Source organism: Physeter macrocephalus, chromosome 21 (genome assembly GCF_002837175.3).
Source record: "Physeter macrocephalus isolate SW-GA chromosome 21, ASM283717v5, whole genome shotgun sequence".
Taxonomy (NCBI): Eukaryota; Metazoa; Chordata; class Mammalia; order Artiodactyla; family Physeteridae; genus Physeter; species Physeter macrocephalus.
In genome coordinates this window covers 120,854,441-120,866,687 of record NC_041234.1, presented here as the reverse complement: position 1 = coordinate 120,866,687, position 12,247 = coordinate 120,854,441, and positions in this window count along the sequence as shown.

The window sequence follows — 12,247 nt, the reverse complement described above, 5'->3', positions numbered from 1 at the left end:
CGTGTGGGATCTTCCCGGACCAGGGCTCAAACCCGTGTCTCCTGCATTGGCAGGTGGATTCTTAACCACTGTGCCACCAGGGAAGCCTTGGGTGCAGGATTTTTGATGTTAATGTCAGAGCAGTAGGAAACTATTGAAGGGTTAGGTTGCTTGGATTTTGATTTTTTTTTTAATCAAATTATTACAGCCACTTGATAACAACATAACCACTCTCAAAGGAGGTTATGGTGAAAACAGCAGTCTACCCCTCCTCCTTCCTGTTCCATGACCTAGAGATGCCAGCTTTTAACGGTTTCTACTTTTAGTTTCTTTGATGGTTACCATCAAAACTAAATGTATGCTTATACATCTTTTTTGATTTGACAACGTTGGGGAGTTATATTAACTCCCTGAAATGGAAGAAGACAACATAGCTTATATCACCTCCCTTGTTGAGATTCATATTCACGTTTTCTCTGTAACTGTAAACAGTGGTTCCTGTTCTGTCACCTGTAGTCTGTATGGCACTTCCCCACTATATAAGGGGATATAATGACCCTGCATCAGTATAAATGCTAAAGCTTTGCCTTTGATTACTAAATTCCAGAGTAAGGAGTTGGTGTAATAATCATCTCAAATGGTGGCAAAATATTTGCTGTTGTATTTTCTGTTGTCTCATGTCAGTATGGACTCATGGAGTTTTATTTATTAAATGTTTTACAGTTCAGCCGAAGTCACTATTCGTTTTTGATCAAATTATTCCAAACTTGGTCAATGAGATTCCCTTTATGCTGGCACCTGTGTCATCTTGGCATATCCTTATTAATTAGTCTTTGAGTGATTTTTTTGCTTTCTGGCACAAGACATTCCATCCCAATGTGTGCTTTTCCTACCCTGGAACTGGTTCCAAGAGCTCCGGATCCTTTTAGTGGGAAATGGTATTTAGAATCCAAGATTTGGGTGTTAGATATGCACACTCTTACTGGGGTGATATTGTGTCTAGGCTCTTGCAGCGGACAAAGCTAGAAAACATTGAAAAAATTTCTTAACTCATAAATACATAATGATATCTGCAATGGAAATTTAACATTACAGGGTTTGTCTTTAACTTTTATTTTATCCTTGTATATCTTTTTCTTACACAAAAAGTGTTCATTCCTAATTAACATTAACAGTTACTTATTTGTTTTATCGTGTAATATACATAAAATAATTATAAATTTGCAATACCAGTATTGCTACTAACAATAAAAATCCTGAACAAAGTTTGTTTCTTTTTGTCCTTAGGATGTATCTCACCAAGGATTAGTATCTCACCACAAGATTATTGTGCTCAAAAGTCACTTGGGGAATTTGCTTCTAGTAGTAGTGAGGTAACTCATCTTGGACTATCCCCCACTCCCTTGCAGATAACAGCTAAAAACTCAAAGACAAAAGTAAGAAACAACTGTTTAAAGGCACTAGAGAGTGACTAAAGCAGGCAGAAACTGGAGGGAAGTTGATACTTGGAAGAAAGGAACCGCATTAGATGAATTTCCTGTTTATAACGGCTTTTTACCCAGCGGCAGTCCTAGTCGGTGCTGCTGCAGGGAGACTGAGACTTGGCTAGAGACCTATAATCTCAAGGGTTAAGGAATCAGAGGACTGAAGGCAGAAATCCTGGAAAGCAGATAGCCACGGGCAGTCAGGGTTGCGGGGTGGGGGGTGGCCAGCAAATTCTTCATATAAACTCTAGCTAAGGCCAGAGGAATAAACTGATTTCAACTGCTGCCCGCCATAGGGAAGACAGTTTGGAGTCTGAGTCCTATCAAATTAACTGCCTGCTAAAATAAAACATTGGTACTCTTCATTGGAACATAATAGAATCCAAAGTCTCACAGTGTATCACTCAAAATATCTAGACGTTTGAAGAAATAGGAAAAATGTGACCCTTAAGAGCAGGGGTAAGCAAATTTTTTTCTGTACATAGTAACTATTTTAGGCTGTTATAACTGTGCTCAAGAACATAAAATAAAATATGCTCATAATGAAAGAACAAATTAGTGGTCCTAAAAGCTAGTCTCATCAATAACACATTAAATGTAAATGGACTAAACGTTTCAGTGAAATGGCAGAGATTGTAAGCTGAATTAAAAAGCAAGACCCAGCATATGTTGTCTTTAGGATAAACAGTTTTAATATAAAGACTCAGCTAGCTTAAAAACAGAAGGATGGAAAAAGATATACCATGCAAACAGTAAGTGTAGGAAAGCTGGAGTGGCAATACTAATATCAAAAAAGCAGACCTCAAAGCAAAGGATATTACCAGAGATTAAAAGACACATTTCATAATGATAAAAGGGTCAGTTCATCAGGAAGAAATTAACTGTCATAAATGTGTATGTGCCTAATTACAGAGCTGCAAAATACATGAAGAAAAATTAGCAGAATTACAGAGAGAAATAGGCAAATCTCTAATTGCATTTGACAATTTTAGTACCCTTCTCTCAATAATTGGTAGAACTAGACCAAAAAATCAGTAAGGATGTAGAAGATCTGAGTATTACCAGCCACATTTATACAATAACACGCTCAACAACTGCAGAACACACATTATTTTCAAGTGTACATGATACAGTTCAACAGTGTATTATTTGCTGGACCATAAAACGAGTCTCCATAAACCTCAGAAGCTTAAGATCCTACAGATTATGTTCTTTGATCAGAATGGGATTAAATTAGAAATCATAACAAAAGATCTAGGGGAAAAAAACCCAAATATTTGAAAATTAAACCACACATTTCTGAATAACCCATGGGTCAAAGAAGAAATCACAAGAAAAACTAGAGAAGATTTCAAGTAATAATGAATTATAATGAAAATACAACATATTTAGTGTTACAGGGCACAGCTAAGGGAATACTTAGAGGGAAATTTATAGCTTTAAATGCATTTATTAGAAAAGAAAAAAGGTATAAAATCAGTGATTTAAGATTCCATCTTAAGCTAGGAAAAGTAGAGCAAAGTAAACCCAAAGTAAGTAGTGGGAAGGAAGGAAGTGACAAAGGTAAGAGCAGAAATTTATGAGATAGAAAACAAAGCGTAGAAAAAATTAACAAAACCAAAATATATCAACAAAGTTGATAATCCCCTGGCCAGACTAATGAAGATAAAAAGAAAAGCAGGTAAGTTTTATGCCAGTATCAGGCATAAAAGGGGATACTACTAAAGCCGCTTCGGACATTAAAAGGATTATAAGGGAATGTTATGAACAAGTTAAATTGACAACTTGGGTGAAGTGGACAAATTCCTTGAAAAAAAGGACATATAAAAATCGACATAATATGAAATAGAAAAAAGCCCTTCATTTAGTAAAAAGATTCAATTCATTATCAGAAAAATTTTCCACAAAGAAAACTCTAGGCCCATCTGGTTTCACAGCTGAATTTCATCAACCATTTAAGAAATAACACCAATCTTACATAAACATAAGCTTTTAGAAAATAGAGGAGGAAGAAGAAATACTTCGCAGTTTGTTTTATGAGTCTAACATAACCCTGATACTAAATCTTACAAAGACATTACATAAAAAGAAAATTACAGATCATTATCCCTCATGAGCATAAATGTCAAAGTCTTAATAAAATATTAGCAAATGAAATCTAACAGTATATTAAAAAGATAATATATCAACCAATTCAGGCTTATCACAGGAATGCAAATGTGGGGTAACAGTTAAAAACCAGTCTGTAATTCACCACATCAAGAGAATAAAGGAGAAAAACCATATAATGAACTCAATAAATATAGAAAAAGTATTTGACAAAATTCAGTGCTCATTTATAATAGAAACTCAGCAGATTAAGAGGGAACTTCCTCATCTGATGAAGTGCCTTAAGAAAGAGATACATATTAATTATATTTAATGATGAAATATTGAACATGTTACCCTTAAATCAGGGAAAAGTTCTAACCAGTGTAAGGCAAGAAAAAAGGTAAAAAGCATTAATATTAAAAGGAAGTAAAACTGTTTCTTTTGGGAGGTAATGTAGAAATTTGAAAGAATCTATAAGAGAGAAAGATGTACTAGAACTAAAAAGTGAAATTCAGCAAGGTCTCAGGATACAAGGTCAATTATACAAAAATTAACTGGAAATGAAATTTACAATGCAGTCCCATCGGGAATAATTTCATGAAGAATGTACGAGGTCTGTACCCTGAAACTGGAAACATTGCTGAAAGAAACTAAATACCTAAATAAATAGAAAGGTATACCATGTTCATGGATCGAAAGACTAAATAATCTTTACAACAATTCTAAAATGTATATGGAAATGCAAAGTACCTAGAATATCCAAAGCAATCTTGAAAAAGAGCAAAATTGGAACACTTATATTACCTGCCTTTGACTTACTGTAAAGCTACAATAATCAAGACTGCCTGGTACTTGTATAAGGATAAACACATAGTTCAGTGGAAGAGACTAGAAAGCCCAGAAATCGACCAAACTTCTATGATTGATTTTTAACCGAGGCGCCAGAGCAATTCAGTGTGAGAAAGGAAAGCCTCTTCAGCAAATGGTTCTGTTCATACCAGACAAAAAGGAACCTTGACCCTACCCATATTAGTTGCCTAAGGCTGCTGTAACAAAATACCACAAACTGGATGGCTTAAAACTCAAGGTGTCCTCAGGCCCATGCTCCCTCTGAAACCTGTAGGGAAATCCTTCCTTGCCTCTTCCTAGCTTCTGGTGGTTTGCTGGCAATCTTTGGTGTTCCCTGACTTACAGCTGCATAACTCCAGCATCTGCCTTCCTCATCATGTGGTGTTCTCTGTGTTGTGTCTGTATCTTCACATGGTTATCGTCTTATAAGGACACCAGTCATATTGGATTAGGCACCCACCCTACTCCAGGATGACCTCATCTTAACTAATTACATCTGCAATGACCCTATTTCCAAATAAGATCACATTCTTAGGTGCTGATCACATTCTTAAGTACTGGGGGTTAAGACTTCAACATATCTTTTTTGAGGAGGACACACTTTAACCTGTAACACTACCTCACACCATACATGAAAATTAATTCCAGATGGATTATGGACCTAAATATAAAGTTATTAGGAAAAAACAGAATATCTTCACAATCTGAAGATAAAGGTTTCTTAGGATATAGAAAGCAATAATTATTAAAGGAAAAAATGGGTACATTGGACTTCATTAAAATTTAAAACGTTTGCTCTTCAAAAGATACTATTAAGAAAATGAAAAGACAAGTCACTGAGAGAATAGTTGAGACAAGTCGCAAATAGAAAGTCATATATCTGACAAAGGACATATCCAGAATATATATAGAACTCTTACAACTCAGTAATAAAAAGAATCTATTTTTAAAACAGGAAAAGATTTTAGTAAGTACTTCATAAAGGAAGGCATCTGAATGATGACCAGTATTCCCACGAAAAAGTGCTAACATTAGTCATCAAAGAAATGCAAATTAAAGCCACAGTGAAGTACCACTACACACCCACTGGAATGGCCAAAACTGAAAACTGACAACACCAAATGTTGCTGAGGATGTGGGATGGGGCTGCCTGGAAAGTGGTGCCAGGGAACTTCTTGTGGCCATGGTAACATCGTCTGTCTTGATAGGGGTTTGGCTTATACAGGTGCATGCACTTGAGAGAACTCATCAAATGATACATTTAAGATTTTTCATTTCACTGGATGTAAATTTTACCTAAAAAAATGAAAATGAATTTTCATCTCTAGTTAATGATATGCATGCTGAAGTGTTTGGGGATGAAGTGTACTGGTGAACTTTGAAATGCATCACAAATAAGATGGATTGATGGGTTGGATGAATCATGTCAACAATGATAGAATCTGGGTGATGAGTATGTGGGTGTTCTTTGTACAGTTCAATTTTTCTGTATGTTTCAAATTTTTCTTTATAATGTGTTGGAAAAAAAGTCACTTGGAATAATTCTTTTCTGTGTGGTTATGTTACTGATTTGATATAGTTAGGTTTAGTTGTGTTCAGTTTTGTGGTTTGCTTTTTTCTCTTTATTTTTGGAATACGTAAAGTATTTGATGGTTCAAAAGTCAAGCCTAGGGCTTCCCTGGTGGCACAGTGGTTGCGAGTCTGTCTGCCGATGGCAGGGGACACGGCTTCGTGCCCCGGTCCGGGAAGATCCCACATGCCGCGGAGCGGCTAGGCCCGTGAGCCATGGCCGCTGAGCCTGTGCGTCCGGAGCCTGTGCTCCGCAGCGGGAGAGGCCACGACAGTGAGAGGCCCACGTACCACAAAAAAAAAAAAAAAAAAAAAGTCAAGCCTAATCTGATCGGGGAATTGCTACTTTACCAAACTTTCTTTAGTTATGATTGTGGAATCACAAAAAGTTATAATTGTCATAATGATTCTTTATATTAATAGCCTGTATGCACACTTTATGTACACATAAACAACATGTATGGGTTTTGTAATTCTCTTTTGTTATATTTATTCTGATTACATTTATTGAAATGAAATTTGGTATCTGTTGAATCTAGTGTAACAGGCTTGAATTTAAAAGAAAAAAAAAAGCCAAGCCTCAGATGGTAACTAGACTTGTGGTGGTGATCACTTTGTAATGTATACAGAAGTCACATGCTGTACTCCTGAAACTTATATAATTTTAAATAAGGCCAAAATTTTTTTCTTATTTTTAAGAAGCTAAGCCTATAGAATACTCAGAAGTTATTAGTTTCTTGCTCATCCTTCTAGTGTTTCCTCTTGCAAAAAGATAAACCAGTAAATATATGTATTCTTATTTATCCTTCTTACACAGAAAGCCTGCTTGACATGCTGTTCTGCCTCTCGTTTTTAGTTTGTTTTCACTTCCTCTATCCTGGAGATTACTCCCTATCAGCGTCGATACCCTCCTTGTTTATGGCGACGACGTAGAGCTCTCCCTTCCTCATTCTTTTTGTTCCTGCTGCACAGACTCCATTGTATAGATGAAGCATGCTTTAGTCAAGCAGCTCCCTGTAGATGGACATTTGGGTACTTTTCAGTCTTTTCCTGTTGTAAACAATGACACAGTGTTGTTTCGTATTTGTAACTAACCCATTTTTAATCTTTGAACTCCTGTCCTCTGTTTCTTTTTTGTTTGTGGATGTTTCTGTTCTGGTTTTATGGCTAAATTATCTTCTAAAATATGAGAATATTATCTGTTTCCTCTAGGGACAGAATTGATCTCTCTTCCATATTGCTGGGTCTCTTCCCCTGACCCTGGAGAGCTGTTGGGTTGGTGCCAAGAGGCCTGGGTAGCTGGCACCCTGCCCCTGCTCTAGTGGAGTCACCCATTTCCTGTGGGGTTCCTCCCCCTAGGGAGGGTTGGAGTAGGAGTTCTACGGGGGCTAGGGCAGAGCAGGACAGGCTGACCTGCAGAGACTTGGCTTTGGTGGGAAGCAGACAGGGGTCCTCCCTCACACCATGGACCCTTGGAGGCCAGATGGAGGTGGGCTTCACCTGGGCTGCGGCCGGCCACACCAGGAACCTTGTGGGGAGGAAAGGAAGGTTCCAGCCTCTGACTTAGAAAAGACCCTTTGGTTTCTTGCCTGTGGAAGGAAGTGGCACCTTGCCACTCCACATGTGCTCAACTAACCAACCCCAGTACTGTCAGCCCCCCTTGGGAGCTTGCTGAAAGTGTCCTGCCCCCAAACCTTCTGGATCAGAATCTGATAGTCAACAGCCCCCCAGGTGACTTGTGTGTCCGTGAGAGTTTGAGGGGCACTGCTTGCCCCTGGTCTGGTCTGCTCTGATCTGAGAGCCTTTCTGGGTGCTCTGACAGGCACAGGGGTTCCCATCTCCTTTGTAGCTCTCTTGTAGTGCATTCACTCTGTTCCATTAGTCAGCACACTCCTCTTTCCAGCATCTAGAAATTTGTGAAACGTTATCTCATCTGTTCAGAAGTCCCCTCCTGTTATCGTTTCTGTCGTCTCTGTTGGAGGTTTCTTCCTCTTTATGCATCTGTACTTCGTTTCTTTGAGGTTTGAAGGGCCAGGTAGCAAATGCATGTATACAGTTGGTCATCCTCTAGTGAAGGATTTTAATCAAGGAACTAGCTGTAACGTGACCTTCATCAGAGGTGGTGAGGAACAGAGGCCGGACGGAGTGGAGACTGGGTGTAGACAGTCCTTTTTGAGAAGTTTTGTTGTGATGAGGACCAGAGAAATGGGCTGGGTGGGGTCAGGGGTGGTGGTGGGGTTGCAGAGAGTCTGCTTCAGGGGGGCTCTGAGAGCACGTTTGCACAAGGAGCCGGAGGACCTGGGGTCCTGGACGAGCAGTCTGCTTGGAGAGAGGCCACGGGAGGGCAGGCCCTGGGTAGGCACTTCCTCCTTGAAAAACGCGGGGAGTGTAGAAGGCTCATGGGTCCTGTGTAAAAGCCCAGGAGTCTAGTGAGAATTAGAGCTCAAGCAGAAGCTGGTGAGTTTATGGGGCAGCTGCAACGAAGGACCCCAGAGCAGGCGGCCTCCACCCATAGCAACGCGTTCTCGCACAGTGCTGGAGGCCAGAGGTCCGAAATCAAGGTGCCACGTGGTCACACTCTCTCGAGAGACTCTAGCAGAGGATTCTCTCTTGCCTCTTCTAGTGGCTAGTGGCTGCCTGGAAATCCTAGACATTCCTTGGCTTCTGGTCACATCACTCCAATCTCTGCTCGCATCTTCACTTGGCCTTCCCTTCTGTGTGTGTCTTCTCACCCTAAATGCAGAATGATCTCACCTTGAGATCCTTCAGTTGGTTATATCTGCAAAGACCCCTTTTCTAAATAAGGTCACGTTTGCAGGGTCCAGGGGTTAAGACGTGCACATACCTTTTGGGGGTTACCATTGAACCCGCTATACAAACCTGTCCATCTCCAGGATAGAAGGGCCCAGGGAAGGCCAGGAGTCCCCACAGAACAGTTGGTTTTGATGGAATCCAGGCTGTAAGAAGATGGGCAGTGGCAGTTTGGCCCTATTCTGTGTAGGGTATTTAACCACAGTAGTTTTAACTAAAGGGGTTCATGGTGGATTTAATGTGATGGTCATTTTGTCCTAAGTAGTGTTCACATAGCACCCATATGACTCCTGGCTGTCTGGTTGCCACAGTTTGGCAGCTCTAAGAGGACAACCCTACTTATTCACTGGCACGTTTGTGTAGTTGAAATCAAGCGTTCCCTTAAGTCCATGCTCGTACTTCTGTACCTTGTTGTGTGACAAGACACGGAAATGAAACGTTAAAAAGTGGAAGTACGTAAAATTGTGTTCTTGGAGACACCTTTTTAAAGATGCACACACTCTGAAGGATAGCCACATCTCTTTATTCTTTCTCAAAGTCAGACTTTTACACTGGCTGGTGCTGGTGCCAGTGTGGCCCTAATCTTTTTCCTCATACCTTCAGCTCGCCGCCGCCCCTGTAACCAAGTCCAATAATGCGTTCCCCTCACAGGCACTCAGGCACCTTTGATGTTCCCATCTTTTCTCCGGCCCTTGCCTCCCTTGTGTCTTCTCTCATCTCCTTCCCAGTGGCGCACTAACCCCCCAGCTTCACCACTTTCTTGCCTTGTCATACTCAGCTGATAGGGCCCCAAACCTGGTAAAATGCAGCCTTCCGCCTGCTTCCCACCTGCTCTGCGGCCCTAGCCCGCAGCTGAACGTGGCCCCCTGGTTGCTCCCATTTCGAGTTCACGTCCACTCACTTCAGGAGCGTGTCACACTGCCTGTCATACTGCCATTCCCCAGTCTCTCCTGGCTTCTCCCACCCTCCTCACCAGCTGTGACACCATCTCGAAGCTGATACCTCATTTCCTGGTTCCTGGAGAGCAGGGAAGCAATCCGAGGAGAATGTCCCCAGGCCCGGCATCCCCTCGGCGGCCTCTGCCCTTGCTCCCCACCCCCTCCTCCTCTCCTGGGCCCCTCTCCCCCGTCAGAGAAGGCTCCCTGAGTGCCGGCTCCTTCCCATCCCCTCAGCTAGCCGCGCCTCTGCCACCTGGAAGGGAGCTGCTCTCCATCCCGGCACCCTTCCAGCTGCCCTGCTTCTCTCTATTGGCAGGACGCTTCTTTGTGTCTCCATGTGCTCTCTTGGGCCCTTTCCAACTGGTCCTTTGCTGACACAGGTGATGACCTTTATGTTTTAAAATCTGGGGGCCACTTGTCACTTTTCCTCTTCCCCAGCCTTTCAGCGTCAGTGACCCCGGTATCCACGTGAGTCAGTCCCTCCCCTGCCTTGAGGCTGTGCACCTGCTCGGTTGGGCCTACCCTGACTGCCCTGTTTTTTCCAAACCGTAGCTTTGGTCCCTTTCTAATAGAAAAGGTGATTGACTGTGTTTATCTTAACTGTCTGTCGTCCCTGCTGGGGCAGAACTCTACGGGTGGGGTGGTTCGCCGTGTTCACGGAGGTGGCTTGGACACCTGGGATGGTGTCTGGTGTCCCTGAGTCCTGAGAGGTCCTGGCTGAGCGTGTGCCAGGTCTGCCTCTGCGCCCCATGCGCTGTCGGGGGGCCTTGGGCTCAGACTTCTCTCCACCCTCGCTCCCGAGGGGATCTTTCCCGGCCTCAAGGCTCTCTCTTCCACCTGTGAGCCGCTGGCTACCAACTTCATGTCTTCAGGGTGACTGGGCCCCCTGAAGCCCAGACCCGCACCCCCCAGCACTGACCTGACCTCTCTGCTCAGCTTCCAGCAGGCTTCTCCCACTGTACCTGTTCAAGCCTGAGCTCCCAATCCCTCGCGCCTGGCCTTTCCCTGGCCTTCCCTTCCCAGTAAACAGCAACTGCATCTTCCCGCGCCTCAGCTCAGAAAGCCGGCGCTAGTGCCCCGCCCTGCTCGCCCTCATACCACTTCCCGCTCCACGAAGGCCGCTTGTTGCCGCTGGCAGGTCTCCCCAGCTCCACTCTTGCGTCCTGCTCTGACCTCCTGCCTCCCTCTACCCTGGACCTCGGCCTTGTCTCGGTTCACTCCTGCAATGTGTGGACTCTCCTCTCGCTCAGAGTCAAAGCCAGAGTCCTTCCAGTGGCCTGCAAGGCCCAATCTGGGATCCCCTCTCCTGCCCCTCATCCACTGTGGCCTCCCCGGGCCCTCCAGGTGCACCCCTGCCTCAGGCCTTGGCCCCTGCTCTTCCCTCTGTTGGGAACATTCTTCCCCCAGGAATCGCCCGGCTCCCTGTTTGGTCTCCTTCAAGTCGGCTCAAGTGTCACCTTCCCAGTGTCGCCTTCCCTGAAGATTGATGCCGCCCTCCCACTTTCCGCTGCCTCACCTATAGCCCTTGTCATCACTGCTGTATATGCTGCTTTGCTTGGTGCTTTTACTTGTGCTCGCCCGTGCTCTCTACCACCCCCTCCCCTCTCCCTCCCCCTCTCCCTCCCTCTAGAATCTAAGCCCCTGCAGGGCAGAGGGGTTCTTTTTGCCTCTCCCCTGCTGTCTCTCCAGTGCCTGGAATCATGCATACTTCTTGGGTGGACAGATGGATGAATTCTGCAGTGGGACCTTTCCCTAAGATTTCGTCATGTACCAGGAGGGGCAGAATAGAATGCCGCCTGCTCTGCTGTTGACTCGTTAGCTTCTCTGTGGCCAAGAGGAGCGATATTCTTTATGGTTTAATCAAACCTGCAGTCTGGAGCAGAAGGTACCCGCAAAGGGTGGATGTGTGGACTTAGCGTTTGAGGTACTTTGGGGGGATTGGCAGTTATCCAAAAACATGGCATAAATTGATGAAAGCCTAAATAGCACCTACCCTAGTCGTCCCCCCCCCCCACCTTTTTCTTTTTTGGTCATGCCGTGTGGCTTGCGGGATCTTAGTTCCCCGACCAGAGATTGAACGCAGGCCATGGGGCAGTGAAAGCGCCGAGTCCTAACCACTGGACTGCCAGGGAATTCCCAGCCCCCCACTTTTTAAATATAAAGGCATAACTTGTTTTATTGTGCTTCACAGATAGTGCATTTTTTACGAATTGAAGGTTTGTGCAACCGTGCGTTGTGCAAGCCTGTTGGTGCTGTTTTTCCAACAGCATTTTCTCACTTTGTGTCTCTTATATTTTAGTAATTCTCGCAGTATTTCAGGCTTTTTCATTATTATTATATCTGTTGTGGTGATCTGTGATCAGTGATCTTTGACGTTCCTATTGCAAAAAGGTAACAACTCGCTGAAGGCTCAGGTGATGGTTAGCATTTTTTAGCAATAAAGTATTTTTAATTGAGGTCTGTACATTTTTTTAGACATAGTGCTATTGTACACTTAATGGACTACAGTCTAGTGTAAACATAACT